We start from the raw sequence: 20169 nt of genomic DNA on the forward strand, positions 1-20169 counted from the left end.
TGACTAAATGTGTCCATTGTAAATTAAAGAATTCTATAAATTCGAAAGTGAGAGCAGCACACAATAACTATTACAGCAGATTATTTAATAACTCCTTCAGTGGAAATCGTCGACAATTTTGGAAGTACATCAGAGCCAAAAAACAAGATAAACATGATGTTCCGACATTACTTATAGGTGACCAAACAATCCATCATGCAAAAGACAAAGCAAATGCTTTGAATAATCACTTTAAATCTGTGTTTACAAAGGAAAACTTGTTAATAATGCCTACTATGGATAGTAATACTGAAGTACCCAACATGCCTGATATATCTATCTCACAATCTGGAATACATAAGTTACTTATAACACTTGATACAAATAAAGCTAGTGGTCCAGACCGTATATCCCCTTACATCTTGAAGCATTGCGCAGATGAAATAACACCAATATTACACATAATTTTCAATCATTCTCTGTCAACTAACTCATTGCCATCTGATTGGTTAAAAGCCAATATATGTCCAGTATTCAAGAAAGGTAACCACAGTAGTGTTAGTAATTATCGCCCCATATCTTTGACCTCCATTTGTGCAAAGGTTATGGAACACATTATATATCATTCCATCATCAACCATCTAAACGAAAACAACATATTAATTGAAAATCAACATGGGTTCAGATCTAATCATTCATGCATAACTCAACTAATTACTCTTACAGAAGACATATCCTTTGCTCTAGACCATCAGAAACAAATAGATATCATCCTATTGGATTTTTCTAAAGCATTCGATACAGTACCACACCAACGCTTAATGACCAAACTAAGATATTATGGAATTAATGGCAGTACTTATAACTGGATCCAAACTTGGCTTACCCAACGTACTCAGTGTGTTGTTTTAAATAGTGAATCCTCTAGTCCAGTGTCGGTAATGTCTGGGATACCACAAGGCACAGTTCTTGGACCTCTAATGTTCCTATTGTATATAAATGACATAACTAAAGACATCAACTCACCACTCCGCCTGTTCGCTGATGATTGCTTGCTTTATAGAGTTATCAATAGTGTAGAAGACATCAACAGACTTCAAGAAGATTTAAATAAACTGTCAGAATGGGCCGATACTTGGCAACTTAAGTTCAATATTAGTAAATGTACAGTTATACGTTGCACGAGATCCTTATCACCACTCACTTACGACTACACACTTCACAGTCACATACTAGATATATCTGATCAACATATGTACCTAGGAGTCTTAATTCATAAATCACTGTCTTGGTCACCTCACATATCAAATGTTGTCAATAAAGCATCTAGAACACTCAATTTCTTAAAACGCAATCTAAACAAATGTTCAAAACAAGTTAAAGAATCAGCTTACCTAACAATGGTGAGACCACAACTAGAGCATGCATCTGCTGTCTGGGATCCCTACCACGTTGGAGATATTTCAGAGCTAGAGAAAGTACAACGAAGAGCAGCGCACTGGGTGTTGAATGACTATGGCAGATTCAGTTCAGTTTCTCTAATGTTGGATCAGCTGAAATGGCCTACATTACAAATTCGTCGGAAATTATCTAGGTTACAAATATTGCATAAGATACACTACCAACAGTTATCACTCCAAATTCCTCATTATTACTTACCAAAAACACGACCAACAAGACAATACCACCATCTTCACTATATTTTACCTACCTCATCCACCACGGCATACCAAAACAGCTATTTCTCAAGAACAATAAACGAGTGGAACATACTACCAACTGATACAATTGAAATTGCAGATACTGATCTATTTACAGCTAGACTCCAATCATATTATTGTACCTAATGTATTTGTTCATGTGATTCCTGAGCACACCAGCAGGGCTGACTGCTCAGTAAACAATAATAATAATAATAAATTGCTTTAATGTTGGTCAGACATGTGGTCGCATGTTGTCCGAGGACACATAATATATAATTTGTTTGTAATCATGCATGTTTTCTCATCAATTATTAATGATGGTTCTCTCTCTAGATGTTTCAATGTACGACTTCTATATAGTAGCCACTATATAATAGTTAGACACCAAGACCAAGGGAACTAAGCGATTTAGTAACCCTGATGGCCCGAGGCTGTAGCGTCCGGGTATCACTCTTTTCACCCTATTTCATAACCCTACAGAACTTAGACAAAAAACGGTGAACCAAAAAGGCGAAAAAAAAAAGTTCAGTATTGAAGGGGAATCGAACCCAGGATCCCAGTGTGATGGTTCAGTGTGCTACCGATTATGCTACCGCTGCTAGCTCCCTTAAGTCCCTTCTTTTGTATCTTATAAATGTGACTAACGAAATAAGCTGTATATAGTAAGAAGAACCTAACCCTAAAGGTGAAGAAACCAAAGCTGAACTCTAACCCTAACGCTAACACTACTAGACGCTTCCCCTAAAGTCTACTACTCGTGGCAACTACTGGACGCTTCCCCTAAAGTCTACTTTCTTCCATTGGTGTTTACACCAGGACTCCACAGTCAGTGGACTTAGTGACTGTGGAATCCCATTTGTCTGCTTAATTTTGTTCAGTTGTCCAGCACTTGCAATCTGTGCTGGGGGTGGTAGGAAAGGGCAGTCCATCAAGCCCGGGAAAAAAAGAAAAAAAAAGACTTCCCCTAAAGTCTACTACTCGCGGCAACTACTGGACGCATCCCCTAAAGTCGACTACTCTCGGCAACTACTAGATGCGTGCCCTAAAGTCGAAGAGAGAGAGCAACAACTACAGTAGGAAGTCCGGATGCTTTTGAGCTTAATATTACGTAAGGGTTATGAAAGGTGGTGAAAAGAGTAAAACCCCCGAGCGCAGCGAGGGCGCTACTAAGGGCCAGAGGGGTTACTAAATTGCTTAGTTCCCGTTGGTCGCGGTGTCTAACTTATTTAGACTATGGTTTAAAGTACATACCTTTATAGCCAGAACATTAGGGTGGAGTGAAAGAGCAATGTAGAACAACAGAACGGTTTCTTCCTGAAGTTCTTACAGCGCCCACAAAAATAATTATTCGACCGGTAACCAGAGTAACGGTTAAAGCTACAGTAGATACGCCACTTACTAGTTAGTCTACTATTTGTCCAGAATTATTCGCAGAACACGGAGAAGAATTGTATTACAGTATTATCAAGTACTCCAGTGTACCTTTCGTGTTATAATTATTTTCACATACAAAATTGCCTGAGGGCGGGTTACTAAATGAACATGTGTAGGTGACTAAATGAGCAAGTCAGGTGACTAAGCAGGGGCGGATCCAGGAGTTGGCAAGGGGAGGGGCACAAACAAGCTAAGTTGTAAATGGTTGGGGAGAGCCAGATTCTCTAGTTCAGTGTTGCATTTTTGAGGCAACAAATAATCGCCTCTTAGTAGTGTTTCACTGTTGATTTTTGCCATTTTTGCCTTTTCAGATGGTTGTGAAGTCTTAAAAGTTGTTTAAAAGGCTCTGAATGTCTTAGACAAATGCAACACAATAATTATTTTTAGAGGCGCTAAGTACGTACGAAGGTGCTTGGTGACAATTTCACAGGTAATTTGACTTTGGTTCGCTTTGATTTCAGGTGAATTTGTAACAACTGCTAGTAAAATGTGCATATTTTCATGAGTTTCTTGGCCCGACAAAGTTTAGTAGCTATTTTAATCAGAAGTATGACTGCCAGTGGCTCCTCCACAAATTGAGGGGGGGGAATTTGCCCCAAACGCCCCATCCTGGATCCGCCATTGCTAAGTGATTTAGTAACCCTCTAAATGAGCTATATCATAGTCTAAATATAGCTATAGTCATACATATATAATCCTGATATACATCCACAAACCTGCAGTTACCGTATTTACTCGATTTGTGCCGCACCCTCAAATAGTACCACATTGCAGTACTATTCGAAGGTCTTTATCTTTGTTTCTGAAAATAATTTTAATTGTACCATACCCTCGAATAGTACCATACTATTATTATTTATTTTATTTATTTTCAATCAGCAGGACCCTCCAGGGGTATAATGCTGATGTGCAGTACAATTACAATCAAATACAGTTAATAATTATTACATGATTATAATTTAGTGTAAACAATTCTACACGATTAGTTTCAATAGTATCATCACTCAGCGGTTTATTCCATTTGGGTACAGTTCTTGGAAGGAAGGAAGGAATACTTATATAAGTTGATTCTGGGTTGGTAAGGTACAAGTTTAAAATTGTGTGAAAAGCAGGTCCTCAATACAGATGATCTTATTGGAAGATAACACTGAGCTAGGTATAATTAGTAGCTAAATTATGTAGTATTTTATACAGTAAAATTAATGCAATTAAATTTATTTTATATAGTAAAATTAATGCAATTAATTATTTTGTAATTACTCTTTACTAGTGCTTTCATACCTTTAGTGGTAATCTCCATCCCGATTTAAGGAAGGTATTGTCCTGGCAAAATTTAAACGGCTGCGAGCGGCTGTCACATAATCAAAATTCCGGATATTAGTAAATTGACCACGTAGCACGAGGCGTGACATGGTTGTGCTAGGAGGACTTAAGTGAAAGAAAGGTCTTGAATAGAAGAACGGTAAGCAGCAACGTGTTGTAGTGGCAGGTTTAAAATATTAGTAGCGCACCCTAGAATAATAGGCCACTCCAAATAAATGGCTAGATCATTACCAGAAATTTACATACAAATCTGGTCATTGAGTGCTCTATTAGGGTGTTTATTATCCTTGGATAAATTTCAACACAGACATGATAGAGTGTTTATTTTATTTATTACTGCATCTGAGTTTGGTATATTTGCAAAAGAAGATGTATTGCTGAATGTTATATTAGAGTGTATTACCTTTTGATGGATATCTGCACTTATGAATACAGTGTGCTTTAGCTATAGGTCAAAAAGTCATTTTCCACTAGTACTTCAACACTTGTGATAGTTTATTTTATAATAACCACATTAATCACCGTAGCAAACTGAAGCCTATTCATAATAGAATTAGAAACCAAAACTAGAAATTTAAAACATTGAATTTTTTCTTGATCACATGAAAGGAAATATATGTAAGAAAATATTTTTACCTATAATAAGATGTGACTAATTAAGATTGTTGAGATATTGAAGAAAAACTGATAAAACACTCTAATTAAACAATCGAAGCCATGCAACCGTCAATGACCAACTATTTCTGGTAATGTGGAAAATGATTTACTAATCCAGTTTGTGCTCTGTGTCAGTCAACCCAGCCCACAACCAGCCACGTTTTAACTGACTGTTCTGTGGCTCTTGACCAAGGTAGATACACTTGGCGTCATGACTCGGTTTTACAAGTTTTTGTTCATAGTCTTCTGAAAGATTTGTCACCCAGTTCCAAACTTTATGCTGATCTCCATGGCCATCTTGCTAGTGAGAGCCCTCCTAGCACCATTCCTTCTAATCTTTCAACATCGTTAAGTAGACCAGACTTGGTGTTAGTCTCACCCGATTCCATCACATTATTAGAACTTTCTGTAGTTACGTACTAATACCAAGCACCACTTTTCAGCTGCTAGCCATAGAAAACAAGATCGCTATGGTCCACTGCTACAAGATCTTAAATGTACATCTCTTTCCGTTGAGCTTGTGACGGTCGAAGTTGGCTGACCATCTGTTTCCTGTCCTGGATTCAAGCATATTTGCATGCAGGCAGGTGGTTCATTCCTATTATTTCATTATAAGATTGGCAGCTTTTCAAGCCATTATTTGCCTGGTACAACCATAAAAAGCTGCATAAAAGCATGCTTAAGCTTGTTCCTTCCTTTTCGAGTTGCAAAAATAGTACAAACGTGAAGTTTGTGCCAACTCGGTTGCACTGCTGACACGTGAGCTGACACTGTGTCAAGATGGCTTTTACTGAGCCTCTCAGTATGTAGGAATAACCGGAAAATAATGGAAGAATACGGAATAATGGAATATTTAGAGCTGACAGTAACTAGATGCGGGTGATGGACAGGAAACAGAGAATTTATTTGGAGTGGCCATACCGCAGTGCGGCACTATTCGAAGGGTTTTATCCTTATTGTTGGGCAAAAAAAAATAGTACCCCCGGGGCATAAATTGAGGGAATACAGGATAGTCTTATCTGCATTATGCTCAATTCTATAAGGTAAGTGTGCCTAATTCCAGACACTTCCTAACTCCAGACACTTCCAATATTTGGCGTCATATCTCCAAAACTATCTACAGCATTTAGCTACTTGAAATTTTAGGTGATTAATGCTTCATATACAATGATGCTGTGATCCTAAAATCAGCTTAAAAGTCCTGTTAGTTTTCCGAACGAGGTGATTATTTATTATTATGTGTGGCAAAATTATCAAAAATTCTTCGATAATCGCTGCTTATTCCCAAACTCAAAGAGCTATCTGGCTGATTTTACTACAGTGCAGAGGGACAATTATGACTTACCACTGTACCAAGTTTCGTTTGCAAACAATCAACCAAACACTTGCTATGGACGATTTTGTAAGAGCCAGTCTCATTGAAGCTGCATAAATATTTGCGTAAATACACCTAGATTTGAAATACCCATAACTCGGCAACAAAAGGTACTATGCATATATGACCATATGACTCTCAAAATTTCCGGAGTATGAGGTGGACGCTTAATGTGGCAGTGTTTAAAATTTGAAATCAACTTCAGAAGTGCTGTATCAGGAGTGATAAAAAGTGTCCGGAGTTAGGAGCATGCGCGAAATTTACACATAGTTGAATTTGGAGCACAGCTCCTCGACGGATGGAGATATTTTGATGAAACTTGCAGGACTGATGCACCATAGGATAGGCTTTATCACTGTATTTTAAGGTTTAAGTAATTCACTTGCATGGCCGAGATAGAGCACCGAAAGCAAAAACTGTCCGGAGTTAGGCGCACTTATATATCTTGGGTTGTATAACTTGTGTTATAATCGTCTTGTAGTACAGTGTATGTACCTACCATTAGCCACAGGCAGGTTCATGGTATATATCAACTGGTTTGCCTGGGGGAAGGGGGCTTAAACCCAAGTACAGTTCTGCCATGTGGCAGGGGCTAAAAACATGGTCTAGTTAATTTGTGGCCAAAAAGCTAGCCAGTTTTAAATAGTGACTTATAGCTAGTTGTAAGTCAGAAACGTACACCACAGAAAGTTTAGCTATATATAGTCAAACTTATGTATGTGTGCATTTTAAATATCTTTTACTTAACCAAGAATTTGATCTTATGATCATTTTTTAAACGTTTTCTGTGTTGTGATCAACAGTATTTGATTAAAAGTTGCCATATAGTCAAGCTATACTTTTTACAGTTCACTAGTATTAGCCAATTTTAAAATCTAATAAAACAATATAGTTGTTTTAATATAACCTGTAACCATGTTACTGCATACATGTATAGCTCTTTTAAGTTTTGTCCCCCTTAGTATTATTTGCAGATCTTTTCTCTTAAATTGCTTCCAGAGTCACAGCTATTTTTGGTAGAGCGTGCCATATTTGGAGCATGCTATAAATGCTGAGAACTCCCTCCCTCTGCAGACATTTTATCATATAGCTACTGCCTGATTTCACTATTATTAACTGTTTGGACAATTTAATTATGTCACCAAATTCAGCCTTTTCAGTATCTATTTCCTGAAGGCATCAGAGGCAGATCCAGGAGTTTGCTAAGGGGGGGGGGGGGGGGGCACTCCACAGTGTGCGAAGCACACTCCGTGAAATGCAAAGCATGAGCTTTCTAGGGGGCATCCCCACAGAAAATTTTGAAAATATAGCATTTTGAGATTAAATTTGGTGACAATTTTGACTGAAACCTGTTGATAGTTCAAACACTGGAAGCTACTGAGTTAAAAACCATGCAGAATTAGTTTAAACTGCTCCCTAATGAAATTTTGAAAACTTAACATTGCCGTGAGATAATTTTGGCTAAAAGTTGTAAATGTTTATGAAAATTAATGCTGGAAGCATGAATGCTACTGAGCTGTACTAGCTATAAAGTCTATAAAGAAATTTTGAAAGATTGACTTTTTGAGAATGATTTTGGTGCTAATTTTGGAAGTTGAAAATTTGCAAAAGGTCCCCTGCACAAGCATCACAAAAAATTTAAGCATATAAATAATCCTGGCATTTGGTGTGCAGCTGCATCTCCAGGGAATTTCTAGTCAATAGAGTGTGGATAGAGTCATTAACTCAATTTATAACAGATGTTTTAGTTGTTTAAAACGACAAACAGTGTTTTATAATTATGTTACTCTTGACTGTTTTATTAGAGTAAATGACTGTTCTATTAAAGTATCTCAATTTCTAAACATAGAGAGTGCTCTATCCCACCTAGTTCCCCTTGTGCTATGTCAATATGTTGCTACAGACATATTTAATATTATATTACACATAGTCATAAACTGCATTAAAAATGGTAGAATTATGTCTAAGGTGCCTAGCTATGTTCAATGAGCAACACTAACAATATTCTGAAGGGAGGGCCCCACTGGATCTGCTCCTGGGCATACCCCCAGACCCCCCAGGTTTCACACACTCAGGTCATGATGTAATCCCCACACAAAAAGGTCCGGCTACGTTTCCATCTAAAGAATGTATAGCTATAGCTACCCAACTCACCAAAATTCATCACTACTTGATTCAACCACTAAACCACATACAAGGGCCACTTATTTGATATGTAAAACATGCATGTGTGTTACATTGATATATCTGATTCTAAACTTCATGCAAAGCTAATTAACACTGACCCTTTTAGCTATATACTTTAATTGAGCATCCCGTCCTCCCATATTTAGTTGGAGGGTATTTTACTTAGCTTAGCTGCTACCACTGTGCTGCATGACTGCACCCACATCATTATACAAAGGGGTGGGTGCTGTCAAACTGCTATTGAAAATATTGACCTTGAATTCCAGACAGATAGAGCTAGCTATTGGCGAGTGTACTCTTTTGTCTTCCTGTTTGCTGGCACCATCCACTGCTACTCCAACTTGCAAGAAGATCAATGATTGTGCCTGCACTCCTACACCAATGCAACCGGAGTTATCAACCTCTACCCGCTATAGTTCCCACACAACCTTTGCATGCAGCGTTTGAATGGAATGGTACCTCTAAAGATTTCTATACCTCTTATTTCAATCCCTGCATTGGATTTTCTATTGCTAGTAAAGAGATTAATGAGGATCCATGCAAAGATGCCCTACTTTGTCAGCATGACTATAAATCCAATTTCACTGGGCAGTTCATACCATCATAGATTATAGTCTATAACAGCGTTGAAACCGGGTCGGGTCATCCGGGTCGTCCGGGTCACTGGGCAGTTCATACCATCATAGATTATAGTCTATAACAGCGTTGAAACCGGGTCGGGTCATCCGGGTCGTCCGGGTCACATTTTCTCCGGGTCATCCGGGTCTGACCCGGTTTACAATTTATCCGGGTCTGACCCGGATTGGATCACGTGAGAAACGAAATTGTTCGTTTGACGACGTGGAAACTTATAAACGCTATCGCGTAACTCTTTCATGAGCCACGCCCACTTATCGCATTACCAACATACGCTCAGCCACGCTCATTTGTTAGTAAGTGTAGTATGTAACATGAAATTGAGGGTAGGGTATCTATGGTGAGGGGTAGCTATTGTCAGTAGGTGAAGACCTTTTTTTTTTTTTTTTTTTGGTCTTCAACTTACAGCTAGGCTGAAGTTGTAATATTTACTCAACACGAATCGAACGCTGAAAATGTAGACTCGTTCGCTCGCTCAAGACTAGCCGAAACACGTCTCGGCTTTAATTAATCCGGGTCACATCCGGGTCAGTGGGTCATCCGGGTCAGCAGTAGTGACCCGGTTTCAACGTTGGTCTATAATCTATGATACCATTCAGTTTGCATATGACCACAACATAATTCTAGTTGGCTATCAGTTACCATTCCAAGCGAAGGGCTTGTGAAGCAGCGTTGAAACTAGTCTCGCGCAGCCAGACCACTATTTCTCCCCACGGCGCTTATCGATTAGAGATTATAAGCGCCTGCTCGTCCCCACGGCGCTTATCGATTAGAGATTATAAGCGCCTGCTCGAGTCGAGGAGTCGAGCAGGCGCTTATAATCTCTAATCGATAAGCGCCGTGGGGAGAAATAGTGGTCTGGCTGCGCGAGACTACGTTGAAACCGGGTCGGGTCATCCGGGTCCGACCCGGTTTACAAATTATCCGGGATTGGATCACGTGAGAAACGAAATTGTTCGTTTGACGACGTGGAAACTTATAAACGCTATCGCGTAGCTCTTTCGTGAGCCACGCCCACTTATCGCGTTACAAACATACGCCCATTTAGTAGTAAGTGCAGTCTGTAGCACGAAACTGTGTCCGTTGGCTGTCTGCAAGCTTACGTGGAGTCACGCCCACTAATTGATTATTGTAAGAGTTGTATATAGTCAAGTCTAGCAGCAGGATAAGTACTTTCGTGAGCCACACCCACTTCAATATATCGGGAAATTGTAATACCATATAGTCCGGTAGATATAACTGAAAAAAGGGGTGAACCCGGAAAAAATTCGAACGAAGCTGAATTTGGTATCATTAGAAAGCAAATTTTTCATAGAATAACATATCCAAAATCCCCTAAAATCCACCTCGGGGAAATTTTTTTAATAGCCAATTTAGTATTGAGGCATATATGACTGGATTCAGGAAAGTGGATCTTTCATGCATATCCAATTTACCAACTTTGACAACTCATAACTTCAGTTTGGAAAATGGTATTGACTTGAAATTTAATCAGTATAGTGAGCACCAGCATCACCTATTAGGTGGAGAAAATTTCAGATTGATATTCAACTTGAACACTAAGTTGTAGTTTCTCAATTGGATGTATTTGCAGACCCATTTTTGCAAATCTGGTCATTTGTGACCAACAAAAATGTGCTATCCTTAAATTATTTTTTCACAAGAAACAGTTTCCTTAGCACTTCTGCAACTCACTCTTCCACATTTTGCAACACACTAATAATCCATGTTTGCAACAAGAGCATAATATCGCTATCACATGGATTTGCAATAGAAAGCTGGAATATATATTGTACAAAATTAATTATATGATCTATGAGACTGGTCCCATGTCTATCATCATCGGTTGCAGCCTTAGTCCTTCTAGTTTCCAGCCCCATATTATTAAGTTCCCTCCAATGAATAACTTCTTGTATCAGCTAAAACCATTGATCCTGAAAGCTCCATCCAACTGCAAGGGTTAGCACACTTTCACAGCTCACATGTGTAATAACTTTCTGATGCCACCATTTCCATGTACTTTGTTTTGTATACCTGAGACTAAATCAGACTGATTCCCATCAAACTCCAACTTTTTCAACATGTGCAATTGTTACATTATATAATCCATCATTAACTTTTCAATTGTTTGTACATCATTTGATTGCTGACTTTACCTATTCAAATGTTGCGGACATTGTATCACAGCCACCCAGGCATGTGAAAAGATGACCTAAATATGTGCCCAATAATGTCATCATTTTTCCAGATCTTCAAATGCTTTACAACCTCTGAATGAAAAGAGATATGTACTTGTCATGTTCTGCTTCCAGCGTGCACCAGTAGCACAAGAACTTCATTGTTGTCATCAGCTACAACATTCACTCTACTTCTTTCAATTGCAAAATTGAAGTGCGCATTGGACCATCAGTATGTCAGAATCTCCATGTGTGCAATCAGTGTGTAGGGCTGGCAGCATCCCCAGGTATGTTTATAGTACGTATGTGCAGGTGCAGATATTCAGTCAAGTGAATCTATGGAAACATACAAAAGCCAGGAAGTTTTCTTGCAAATGAAAAGAGCAAACATCAATTGATTGTCCAATATCTGAGAGATGATGGCCAGGTTGGACATCAGAGTAATTTGGATACTGACACACTGATCGTTCAATGTGCACTTCAATATGCAATTGAAGGAAGTAAAGTGTGTTGTAGCTGATGACACTGATGTTCTTGTCTTCCTGCATGGTGCACCAGAGCATAGCAAGTATATATTTCTTTCAGAGGTGGGGAAACACTTGAGTATTGGAAAATTGATGACATTATTGGGCACATAGGTCCTATTGTAATGTCATAATTACATCTTCTGTTTTCGCATGCTTGCATGGAGTGGCTGTGATACAACATCTGCGACATTTGAAAGGGGTAAAGTTGGCCTAATCAAGAAGAAAATGATGTGCAAATGATTGCAAGAACAACACACTTTCACAACTTGTATGTGCGTCTATAAGTTATTCATTAGAAGGAACTTAATGACTAACTTGATCCATTACCATAATGGAGCTGGAAACTAGAAGGATCGAGGCTGTATGCAACTGATGATAACAGACATGGGACTAGCACCAGAAGTCTTAACTTAAATTTGTACAATATAAATGCAAGCTTTCTACTGCAAGTCCATGTGGTAGCAATATTATGCTCTCAGTGTAATCATGGATTAAAGTATGTTGCAGCATGTGGCAGTTGCAAGGGAGAGAGTTGCAGAAGTGCTGAAGAAACCGTTTACAATAATTGTGACAAATATATTTGTTCAGAACTTACATGATAGGAACCTTTTTTATTTCTATAACTAGTCTTATCCTTATTTCATACAGCTAATATTGATTGCAATGAATTTCTTATGAGAAAATATTTTAAGAATAATATGTATTTTTGTTATTAGCCACAAATGACCAAATTTGCAAAAATAGGTCTATACTAAATGCATTTAATAAAGAAACCACACCTTAGTGTACAAGGTGAATATCAACCTGAAATTTTCTGCAACTAATAAGTGATGCTGGTGCTCACTACTGATCAAATTTCAAGTCAATACCATTTTCCAATCTGAAGTTATGAGTTGTCAAAGTTGGTAAATTGGATATGTGTGGAAGATCCACTTTCCTAAATCCAGTCACATACTGTATGCCTCAATACTAAATTGGCCATAAAATTTTTTCCCCAAGGCGGATTTTAGGGGATTTTGGATATGTTATTCTATGAAAAATTTGCTTTCTAATGATACCAAAATCAGCTTTCTTCGAATTTTTTCCGGGTCCAACCTTAAATCTACCGGACTAATAGATAATATATACCTTACCCGGGATTGGAAACCGGAGTAAATTCAATACAAAATGCGCGAGCCGTCAGCATTGCAATAATCAACACCTTACCTTTGATCGGTATGGGTTCATCTGGCACAAGAAGAACGAAGAGAAAGGGCAGATAAGCCTTCTAGAAGCGGAGATGAAAAGGATTTCTTATTATGGTAAGAGTTATACTGTTGTTTTACTGGTGTATGATCGTCTAAATTTCGAGAGCGAATCTCGTAGAACGCGTTTTATGCAAAAATGATTATTAGATCGCACCCTCATGGTTCGGGGTTCTGAGAGCACGATAGAAGCGTTGTTTTTCCATGTAAATGGTACTGATTGAAAGCTAAGACGTTAACATATCCATCCATGTAAGCCAAAACCTTTAGTTCCGCCGTTCTGTGGTGAAATGACAGCATTTTGCAGTACTACAGTTCGGGGTTCACAAGCCTTTTTATAGACGTTTTCAGCTAACTTTCTGACGTATTTCCAGTAATTCATACATATATAAATCAATGAGAATGCCTTTGAAAGCTATTTTCCTGTACTATTGTAGTGAAATATTCGATTCTTTGAAGCACATGCAAGTATTTCAATTTAGCTACAACTACACAATCATTTTACTATGATTACTATTCCCACTCTACAAATGACAGGAGTGGTCATAGAAAGCTTAGGCTTAGCAGTAAAAGCACTTTCAGCCTAAACCCAAGGGTTTGCCAGTGTCCATCTCACTGAGAGGTGTGTCAATATACTGAAGGACGGTGTCTGCTGCTGTCGCCTATACCTATGTCTTCCTTTACTGACACTGCACCTGATATTGAGTCTTTAGAAAGGTTGCTGTGTAGAGTGAAGCGATGTACTGTGTCATCCCTTAAGGTATTATATAATGTGTATGCATATACTTTGTTTCCTACAGGGTAGATTGTGGATTGATACGATCCAAAAAAAACCACTAGAGAATTTTCTATATTTATTTTTGAAGTTAAGATGATGGACCATTAAGGAACACTTTTGTGGATGTACATTATATGCAAAACAGAAATTCTGAAACACAAACTGTACTGCAGGAGTTGCTCCTGCAGAAACATTCCCTTTTTGTGAATATAGTTACTAGACTTCAATTTTTATTTGCACCAGTGTTTATATCAATGTATTGCTGTAATCACAAAGTAATATAGCATTGTGAACAATTAAATATGGATGTTTCGTATTTTCTTACATTATACATGCTATTGTACAAGTCTCTGGCTTATGTAAGCTTTTTAGTGCTGTTTTGGTTGATTTCAACCCAGAAGCTTGCAGTGAAAATCCGAGTCCATGAATTGATATGCATGGTTAGACTATTTCTTTGAGCAGTGTTTCATGTACGTTCTCTCTCACATTCTAAATTCTTACATAGATGTCTACAAACATAGCCAGCAGCATATAACAAAGAGCATTGCCCTCACAATGTGGCATAACTGGCTTGGCAATTTTAAATCAAAACCTGTTTTCAGCAGCAAAACACCAGCCGTCTAGCAAACAGGCTCTGTGTCACTTCCTTTTGCTTCTATTGCCTCTGTGGACTTAATAATAAAAGCATCATCCTCAAAAGTGTTTTCTGCCTTGGCACCTGTAATGAAAAGAACCAGAGACAGTATTTCATTCCGGAAGTCATCTATCACCACTGATATCACACAAAACACTTAATGATGGTTTACAAACGAGTATTAAGCTACCTAACTGTAGTACTTATCCCTATCATTTATTTTAACCACGACAACGGACCGTCACTGTCCAGGGGCGGATCCAGGGGCTGGCAAGGGGAGGGGCACAAACAGTAAATGGTTGGGGAGAGCCAGAACCCCTGCTCAGTGCTGCATTTTTGAAGCAGCAAATAATCACCTCTTAGTAGTATCTCACTGTTGCTATTAGCTATTTTGGCCTTTTCAGAGTCTTAAAAGCTGTTTATGTGTAAACCTATGGATACAAATACATGAAACTGACAAAGGGAAAACATCAGCCTGACTGCCTGTAAGTGTTCGAGCATAAATCAGATGGTTACAGGTTTAGGACTGCTCAGGTCCAGTCATGGATTACTCTCTTTCTGCACCTTAAGCAGGCTGTAGGACCAGGTGTCCTCGATGTATTTTACATTGATATTTAAACTACGTGCAAAGCTATAATTAACACTGACCCTTTTAGCTATTGAGTTGGAGGGCACTGTGCAAAATACGATTTTCACGCTTTTAAATTCACGAAAGTCTAGAAAGCGGGTAATAGCTATGTGTATAAACTAACACATTTCACGATCGATTATACCTTATTATTTTCACTTAGCTTGACTGCGCCCCGAGTCCCCATTATACAAAGGGGCGGGCGCTATCAAGTAGCTAACTCGCTACGTTTGATTTGAAAATTGACCTTGAATTCCGAACAATTAGCTATGACCTATTGGCGAGTGTGCTCCTTCGTCCTCCTGTTTGCTGGGTCCATCCTAGCTGCTACCCCAACTTGCAAGAAGATCAATGATTGTGCCTGCACGCCTACAGATACAAATGCTACTGGAGTTATCAACTTCTACCCGCTAGTAAATAGCGCTTCTACAAAACCAACATTCATGGTGAATGGAACCTCTCAACAGACAAAAGACAACTACACCTATTACTTCAACCCTTGTGTTGGGTTTTCCATGCCTGGCAAAAATTATGATGGTGATAACGAGTGCAAAGGGGACTTGGTGTGTCAGATACTAATACGAGACAATTTAACTTATGGCCTAGGGAAGGCTGGTAGTACTGAATTTGCTTATGTCAATGACACCTTGCTTGCTTATTACTATTCCAATTCATCAGCGAATAGGACATCAGCAGTGCAGTTTATTTGTGATGAAAACGAAACACATGGAAAATTTGAATACGTTGCTGAACCGAAGTTGATTAACTACCAGTTCAAGTTTACAAGTATGTGTGCTTGTCCTGGAAAGTGTCCCAACAAGACTTTAGTACCAGACAAGTGGATACAGACAGATAAGTGTTTGTACAGGCAAATGAGATCTGGCAAGGTAGTGAATTTACAAGGACTAGACACTCCCCTGAAAGTTGCCACTAATGAACACACAACCTACTACTATAATCCTTGCAATGGACTGGAGCTGGGAAACCTTGATGAGAAGTGCAAAGATGTGGCTGTGTGTAAACAAGACATGTCCACATCCCCACCAACATATACTGGTATTGGTAGTAAGGAGGTGGAGGTGACTGAGGACGATGGAGACATTGTTCTTCACTATCCTGCAACCACTGATGGTGGAAAATGTTATGATGTAAAGTTGATCTGTGATCAGTCAGCTTATACTCCAATACTTGCTACTGCTGGTGATAACAAAATGGTCCTAAAAGCTAAAGATTCCTGCCATCAGTAGTAAACAATACTAATATGGACTTCATCTTGTATTTGCATGTGTGCGATTCCTACTATAGTTACATGCATCATACTATGTAATTATTGTGTGATGTGTGAATTCCTTTTCAAAATCTACACTGTCACTACTGGAATAATAATCCATGCTATTACCATGAGATTTCAGTGATCACTACTAAATATCATGGAATGTATCCATGAAAATTGCAATTGGTATTTTTCATAGGCATGCCTATAGCTAACTTTGCTACATCAGGTCTCTAAAGACCACAACCTCTTGTTCCACTGTTAAAGGGCCTTGACGGAATGCGTAATAACACCTCAAGCCATTATTTGTTAGTCATATGGCATTCCTCATCCTGAAACTATATCATTTCAGAAATAGTATGTAGCTATACACATACGTACTCCACAACATAGCAATCCAAAGTACCCTCAAGTCAACGGTGCAATAGCCGCCACTACAATTGAAAGAGCTAAAGGGTTTATTACGTACAAAAAGTGTTGACTCTTAATTAATTGGTACCATTATGCATTCTACTACTTTAGAGAATGGTTACAGCCCTTACTGGTGGGGAGACAGCTGTTATTCTAGTCCTCCTGAAGTTTATAATGCTGTACCTGGACAGATGACATCAAAGAGTCAAAAATGTAACTTCAGTCTCTAAATCAAAGATTTAAAAGTCCAAAAAGGTAAATCAGTTTGGATAATTTATCTTGGAGCAGAAGGTGTGATCACAGAAGAATTCTGAATCAGTATCAATGCCAGTAGGATATTGTTTCATTACAGATGACAATCCATCTGTTGTTTACTTGTTCAAACTGGACACGTTTGCTGACTTGGAGAACAAATATTTTGCACTCATAAGATATTAGGTTTCTGTGGTAAGCATGTAATTGGTGTGATGCAAATACATTATACTAATATCAAGAGTTTATAATATACAATATTAAGGGAGAGTGTCAAACTGCCAATACAGCTTGTACAAACACACTGAGTAAAATTGGACTTTTGAAAGCTTCGATCCAACTGACACATTTACAGGTGGAAGGCAAGTGCTGATATGTGTTGAGATGGTGAAACCTTTGTACAAACGAAGGTGTTGATATTCTATCTTACTCAGTGTATTTGCTGGAATGTACTCTTGTTGGACACTCTCTCTTACTACTTTATATTATGAACTCTTGCTAATATGTATATTCATAGAGGTTGTTGTAGATGGTAGGCCTGTGTGTTATGTTTTATAAACAGAGCTGTACAGTAGTGAATATGCAGCCACGTTCACAATGCATGCATAGATATTAGAGCCTATACTACAATGAATGTATTAGCCATAGAACTTGCTTTGACTGCTCTATTAGAGTATTATTACCTAGTCTGGCGGCGCCCGCCAATCGAAGTGGCCGTTTGCCCCAATTACGTATTTTCGGGGAAAATATAGTGGGAGGCCCTACACTATAATCACGTACTCACACTTACTGAGAAATGGCCTATAATTTGTTAGTGTGTTTCTCCGTCCTTTCACTTGCTGGGAACATCCTTGCTGCTGCTCCAACTTGCAAGAAGATCAATGATTGCGCCTGCATGCCCACGGATACTAATTCAAGTGGAGTCATCAATTTCTTGCCGTTGGTTATCCCAGCACAACCCTTGCCAGCGTTCGAAGTGAATTTTACCTCTCCATGGGTAAAAGATTCCTATACCTATTATTTCAATCCCTGCATTGGATTTTCTATTGCTGGTAAACTGAAAACTAATGAGGATCCATGCAAAGATGCCCTACTCTGTCAGCATGACTATCAACGCAATTTAACTTTTAGTCTCGGGGCAGTTCATGCCACTCAGTTTGCTTATGTCCACAACATCCTAGTTGCTACTTACCGTTCCAAGGAAAGTATTAGTTCAGTATCCCTGATTTGTGATGAGACCGAAGCACATGGAAAGTTTGTGTTTGCTAATGAGTCAAAGGAACTATACTACACGTTCAACTTCATCAGTATGTGTGCCTGTCCTGGAAAGTGTCCCAACAAGACTTTAGTATCAGACAAGTGGATACAGACAGATAAATGTTTGTACAGGCAAATGAGATTGCGCAAGGTGGTGAATTTACAAGGACTAGACACTCCCCTCAAAGTTGCTGCTGACGAACACACAACATACTACTATAATCCTTGTAATGGATTGGAGCTTGATGTAAAGTGTAAGGATGTGACTGTGTGTAAAATGGACTCCTCTTTATCTCAGCCAACATATACTGGCATTGGTAGTAAGGAGGTGGAGGTGACTGAGGATGATGGAGATCTTGTTCTTCACTATCCTGCAACTGCTGATGGTGGAAAGTGTTTTGATGTGAAGTTGATCTGTGATCAGTCAGTTGATGATCCAATACTCACTATTGCTGGTGATAACAAGATGACCCTGAAGGCTAAGGCTGCCTGCCCTCAATAGACACATGCACGAATAACTCATCTATATATATATATATATATATACTGCATGCAGCAAACTGTATACTTTCAACAGATGTATTTCCTGGTGTTTGCCTGCATGTCCACGAAGTTTTCATTCCTGCATGAGGATTTTCAATTGGTGAGCTGTGTACAAGTGATCATCAAAAATAATCAATGATTAACGAAAATTATATACCTCGAAAGTTTGTACATATACGGTATAATGATATATGAAGTGTAGCTATATGCCATAATGAAAATATACATGCATTGTCAAATAGCTGAGCAGCTGAAGGAGATAGGCCCAATTCAAGTTTACAACTAATCAATGACAATGTTTTTGGCCAAGGGCCACTTCTTGTTTCAGATCAGGCAAGTTAGTGCGGGCAGGCAGGATAGAGTCTTACAGGCCCATCTATAGCTATAGCCTACTTTCCTCTATGCCTGGCTATAGCAAGATAGTTTATTACTCCCATACAATCATTAACCATTGATATAATGGAACAATGGTGAAAATTTGCATGATGTCATAATAATGACCAAATTTAGGTGCATGGTGAGACATAGAAGCATGGGTGGGAAAACTGAAGCATGAAATTAACAAGAATATTTCAGTATTTAAGCTTTTTATTACACTGTAACTATACTTCTCTGTCCTGATCTAATTTATTCTGCATATTGGTGATTCTAAACTAAGATAGTCTTGTGTTCCTGCTGCAAACCCATAAGTTAACATTTCAGAGGGGTTATTGATTTTTAATGAACAAACCTCATACATGCATGAGTACTAAACTACATGATTAAATTCATTGATTGTTCAAGGTTTTCTAAACTGTCACATCATCAGGTAGATGAGTTTCAGGAGCCCCAGGATACGCCTCTGCAGACTTACCAATAATGTACAATAATCTATGTACACGTATGTCATAAAAGAGCAGTAAAGCACTATTGGACAGGAGCATATATACAGGAGAGTATGGTCACGGTATAAGGATTTCAGGAATCTTCCTCCTTGGACTATCTGATATGCAGTCACGAATATTGATAATTTGATACAAAAATGGGACACATGTAGTTTATCTGGATTTGTTGGTATATGTGTTTCTCACTACAGTGGAACCTAGCTACTGGCCACCTGTATAGAAAGGCCACCTCTCTATTCCCCAAATGAGACATTTATGTGCTGATGC

General features: G+C 38.6%; 1 long non-coding RNA gene across 4 annotated transcripts; it reads right to left on the bottom strand.

Annotated features, from left to right (window-relative positions):
* Positions 1-409: 409 nt before the first annotated feature.
* On the bottom strand, positions 410-1394 carry LOC136240566 (uncharacterized). 4 transcript variants are annotated; one of them, XR_010693891.1, is made up of 5 exons: positions 1239-1394; positions 1006-1189; positions 866-956; positions 704-809; positions 410-620 (listed from the first exon to the last, which is right to left on the bottom strand). It is a non-coding gene; the product is annotated as an uncharacterized lncRNA (long non-coding RNA). The 4 variants fall into 4 exon arrangements; XR_010693890.1 differs by having other exon boundaries at positions 875-956; positions 1006-1394; XR_010693888.1 differs by having other exon boundaries at positions 1006-1394.
* Positions 1395-20169: the final 18775 nt, after the last annotated feature.

This window comes from Dysidea avara, chromosome 12 (genome assembly GCF_963678975.1).
Source record: "Dysidea avara chromosome 12, odDysAvar1.4, whole genome shotgun sequence".
Taxonomy (NCBI): Eukaryota; Metazoa; Porifera; class Demospongiae; order Dictyoceratida; family Dysideidae; genus Dysidea; species Dysidea avara.